The following is a 5,850-nucleotide window of genomic DNA, read 5'->3' as shown; positions in this document are numbered from 1 at the left end:
ACTTAATTTCGGTGAAGCGCCTCCAAGAGGCTGGGATGACAGTGGAATTTAACAAAAACGGAATGAAAATATCCAAAAATGGGTTGTTAGTTGCTGAGAATACCGGTATGTACAATATACCTATTATTAAGTTTGCAGCATTTACATTAAATATGCAAAACAAAAATACAGATCAATTATGGCATGAAAGGCTAGGTCATATAAGTGAAGGGAAATTGTTAGATATAAAAAGAAAGAATTTCTTTAATGATAATAAACTTTTAGACAAGGTTCTACCTATTACAGAGATATGCGAAGCTTGTCTTAATGGAAAGCAAGCTAGATTACCTTTTGCAAAAACAAAAAAATAAAAATTATATTAAAAGAGCACTTTTCGTAATACATTCAGATGTGTGTGGCCCCATCACACCTACTTCAATTGATGACAAGAATTATTTTGTAATTTTTGTAGATCAATTTACACATTATTGTGTAACTTATTTAATTAAGCATAAATCTGATGTATTTAACATGTTTAAAGATTTCGTTGCAAAAAGTGAAGCGCATTTTAATCTAAAGGTTGTAAATTTATATATAGACAATGGAAGGGAATATTTGTCAACTGATATGCGGGAATTTTGTGTCCAGAGAGGGATTAGTTACCATCTAACTGTACCATATACACCGCAGTTAAATGGAGTTTCGGAGAGGATGATAAGGACTCTCACAGAAAAAGCGCGTGCTATGGTAAATGGTGCAAAATTAGATAAAACCTTCTGGGGTGAAGCTGTGCTAACAGCCACATATCTAACGAACAGAATTCCAACTAGAGCACTTGGTAATTTTGAAAAAACTCCATATGAGATGTGGCATGATAGAAAGCCAAGTTTAAAAATCTTAGGATTTTTGGGTCAACAGTTTATGTTCATAATAAAAACAGAAAGAGAAAATTTGATGAAAAATCATTTAAAGCAATACTAGTTGGTTATGAACCAAATGGTTTTAAATTATGGGATTTAAATAATGAAAATTTTATTATTGCAAGAGATGTAATAATCGACGAAACAAACATGATAAATTCTAGAGCTGTTCTGAACGATATTGAATTGCTGAATGAGAGTAAGCAATGTAGTCAATTTAACTTCCCGAATGATAGTAAGGAAGATAACCATACAGATGTCCTGAATGATAGTAGGGAGAAATCAAACAAATTAAACTTCCCGAATGATAGTAAGGAAGACGACTATACGGAGGTCCTGAATGAGAGTAAGGAAAAGCTCAAATAAATTGAAATTCCCGAATGATAGTAAGGAAAATGACCAATCAGATGTCCTGAATGAGAGTAAGGAGAAATACAGCGATTTTATCCGGAATGAAAGTACGGAATCAAAATCAAAACAAGAAAATCATATTAATACTGATGTCGTAGAACAACTTGCTGAAGGTTCCACTAGACGAAGTAATAGATTAAAGAACTTGCCAAAAATATCCTATAATGAAGATGAAACAGATCTTAATAAATGTATATTAAATGCTCACAGCATTTTTAGTGATATTCCAAGCACATTCGATGAAATTCGAAGTAGAAGTGATAAGCGTGCCTGGGAAGAAGCTATTAATGTAGAACTAAATGCCCATGAATTGAATAATACATGGTGCATTGTTAAAAGACCTGAAAACAAATATTGTTGACAGTAAATGGGTATTTACTTTAAAATGCGATGAATTTGGAAACCCTGTAAAGTATAAGGCAAGATTAGTTGCACGTGGGTTTATGCAAAAATATCAAATAGATTATGAAGAAACATTTGCACCAGTTGCCCGAATTTCAAGTTTTCGTTTCATAATGTCGATATCAACTCAATATGGCTTGAACGTACATCACATGGATGTAAAAACTGCTTTCTTAAATGGAACACTGAAAGAAGAAATTTACATGAAAATTCCTGAAGGAGTAGCATGTAGCAAAGATAAAGTATGTAAATTAAATAAAGCAATATATGGACTTAAGCAAGCAGCGAGATGCTGGTTTGAGGTATTTGAGAAATCTCTAAAAGAATGTGGATTTGTAAATTCACCTGTTGAGCGCTGTATATATATTAAAATATATAAGATAAGAAAGATATCAATAATAACATCTATGTACTACTATATGTAGATGACTTGGTGATAGCCACATTAGATATAGAGAGGATGAATAGTTTTAAAGCATATTTAATGAACAAATTTCGAATGACTGATATGGGAAAAATAAAGTATTTATTGGAATGAGGATAGAATTCTGTGAAAAAAAAATATATTTGAGTCAATCAGCATATATTAAAAAGATTTTAAATAAATTTAAAATGGAAGATTGTAAAGCGGTCAGTACACCGCTCCCAATTAAACTTAATTATGAATTATTGAATTCTGAGGAGAATTATGATGCACCTTGTCGCAATTTAATTGGTTGCCTAATGTACGTTATGTTATGTACACGACCAGACATTGCCACTGCAGTAAATATTTTAAGTCGTTACACAAATAAAAAATAATTCTGAGTTATGGCAATCCCTAAAGAGAATTTTAAGATATCTTAAAGGTAGCATTGATATGAAATTAGTATTCAAGAAAAATATAGAATTCGAAAACATATTTACAGGTTATGTTGATTCTGATTGGGGCGGTAATGAAATCGATAGAAAGAGTACAACAGGTTATATTTTTAAAATGTTTGATTCCAACTTAATCTGTTGGAATACAAAAAGGCAGAGTTCAGTAGCTGCTTCGTCAACTGAAGCTGAATATATGGCTTTGTTTGAAGCTGTAAGAGAAGCCTTATGGTTGAAGAGTCTTCTAGAAAGCGTTTACATAAAATTAGAAAGACCTATAACCATTTTTGAGGATAATCAAGGTTGCATAAGTATTGTTAATAATCCATCATGCCATAAAAGATCAAAGCACATTGATATAAAATATAATTTTTCCCGAGAACAGGTCGAGAATAATATTGTTTCTATTGAGTATATACCCACAGAAAATCAACTCGCTGACATCCTTACAAAGCCGCTGCCTATCGGAAGATTCAACACCCTAAGAAGCAAAATGGGACTAATTTAAATTCAAGAAAACAAATTTTTAAAGGAAATCCTACATATATGATTTAATCTAACTTAACCAAATGAAATGGTACCAAAATGTATTTTATTGTTTACTGAAGTAAGAATTTTATAATTTACCATATCTTATATAATGATTTGATTGGGTTTTTCTGGGTTTTCCCCAATCCATGCAGCAAATGCTGAATCATTTTATTGTAACTCCCAGAATGCGCACCAGTACTTATAAAAAACTTGTAATGTTAATTTTGAGGAGGGCGTGTTGGAATATGTTATCAAAACCAACATCACAAATGCGGTCACACTGCCCGATATCTACTTTATGAATTGTTATCGATATTAAGTTCTCTCTTCACTGTTTCCTTTCTACTGACAAGGCTGGTTGTGCGCGCATATAAAACAAATAATATAAATCAAAGTGAATCAACTTAAACTGACTTTTACTTGGGAACTAAATACTGAAAATACAATACAAATCAAAGTGAAAAATAATGAAACGAAAAATAGAAAACATAAAAATAAACTATGTATTTAAGTGGAAATAAAAAGAAAAAGTCTAATTGAATCCAATTTAGCAAATTAAATTGGAAAATTAAAAAAAAAAGCAAAAACTCTAAAGCAAAAAAAAACGAGATAGAGTGAATTAATCATGTCATCCTCTGACAAGGAATGGGTCTCCAGGATTAGCTATGATTTTCTCAAGGAGTTCAGCGATTTTATGGTTAACCAAAAGAAGGAGGAAAGGAGCCAATAAGGATGTGGTGCCACATCTAAAAATTCTGACAAAGGCGCCAAGTGGTGAGTACAATTGTTTCCCTGTTATCTCAAACCGACTCGAACATGTCCAATGTACCTTACGGAGGCTCACACAGCAGCGGCACCCCAGAGCCAGAGCCTCTTGATCCGCCTACAGAGCCAATACAAAGAAATACCGTTTCCCCACTATACACCTACACACACACTCACACTCATGAAATAGCTGGAAAAAAAAGAAAGATAGAGAAAAAAGAGCAACAGCGCTAATAGCTATCACTAACGCATACAGATCTTCACAAATTTCCCCTACATGCACGCAAATACAGACACAAAACCTCTCTAAAAGAACAGTAGAAAGTATGACAGACTTAACAACAACTGTTAAGGCAAATATACATACACATGACAAGGAGAGAACGACGGCAGCACAAAAAGTAACAGAAACTGTAGTTGTGCATAACGCTAGGGAAATTCCCCTCCATACACACACTCACACGCTCATGGCAACAAGACAGTAGCTTAAACTGTCAAACACAATTGTACGAAACCCAAATTTACATATAACGCCAATAAAAAGAAAATGCACCGACATGTATGCCCCTGACATAGACCAATCTCTCTTAGCCTTCCCAACTCCAGACTTATGTAGTCTCCTTCAACCTTTTAAAAAAACAACAGAGCAAATAAGTGGCGAAAATTACGTAACTGTAAGTTTAGTAATACCACTTATTTCAATGTTAGCAGCTAAAATTAAAACATTGGAAATGGAGACGAAGGAAGGCAAACGAGCCAAGGAGGCGCTCATCAGAATTTCTGAAAGGAGGTTTCAGGCGTTGCAGACTAATGCAATTTTGGTTAAATCAACTTTTTTAGACCCTAGGTTTAAAAAAATGTATTTGGCGCCTTTAGCGGTAAAGGATGCCATTGCTGAAATTACACTTGAAATCAATAAGTTTACTCTTAAGGGAAGGGTAATGTCATCAAGTTAAAGTTTTTGTTAAGTTGAATAACTAATTGACTAATCAGTAAAACTAATAGGCTTAATATTATAACATTTAAAATTTTGCTAATTATAATAAAAACACATACTTGAATATATAATAAATAAATTATTTAAATTTTGTACAGATTTCCGATGTCACAAAACCGGAAGACGTTTTTGACGATTTCATGAGCGCACACAATCACTCAATCACAAAAGAATTGAGCGGGTGTGTCGGAGCAAAATAAGGAGCTGAAAACTATACTTTAGCTTGCCCCAAGCTTCGTGGGAATGTAACCCGCTGGAAGTGTGGAAATCCCATAGGGCGACCATGCGGGCCTTTACAAGATGGCCATGCGACATCTTATCATTCCAGGCAGCTCGGTGCCTTCAGAGCGGTTGGCATCCGCAATAAAATGTGTTGTTTGCGATGCTAGGAGCCGAATGACGGACATACACATAAAGAGTTTTCTTAAAATCTTTAAATTCTGCCAATTGGGATTTATGTTAAATTTTAAATAAATATAAGACATAAGACATGTTGATTAAATATATAATTAAAAAATGTAAGTTTATAAAACTTGTTTTCTTTTATTATCCATTATCAAATATATCGATATTTTTCGGTGATATTTAGAAATATTATTATCATCTTATTTGATAAAAAAAAATATCATCGATACGATATTTTTTTAAAATTTTCGACAACCCTAAAAATATAGACAAAAAACATGTATTATTTCAAATTAACATAACAAGAACAGTACAAGTACATTATTATAAATTTCTCAAATTTTAGAAAATACCTTCAACTTCAAAATCCATTACAAATATTTTAAATTTGGGCATCCACCTGCGCCCGCCGTGCCTCCTCCATCACCAGCCACTTCAGCAGAATGGGCCTCAGCTCTACGTTCTCCAATTTCGATATTGTGGTCTGCGTCAGTGGTCTGACGACAGGTAGCTCGGCCAGGGCCTTGCCCACATAGTCTTGAGTGAGTTCTGCAAGAGGCGAAGTCGAGTGTCAAATGATGG

This window comes from Drosophila albomicans, unplaced genomic scaffold, assembly GCF_009650485.2.
Source record: "Drosophila albomicans strain 15112-1751.03 unplaced genomic scaffold, ASM965048v2 ctg113_pilon, whole genome shotgun sequence".
Taxonomy (NCBI): domain Eukaryota; kingdom Metazoa; phylum Arthropoda; class Insecta; order Diptera; family Drosophilidae; genus Drosophila; species Drosophila albomicans.
The sequence above is the reverse complement of the archived record's forward strand: the minus strand, read 5'-3'. Positions refer to the sequence as shown.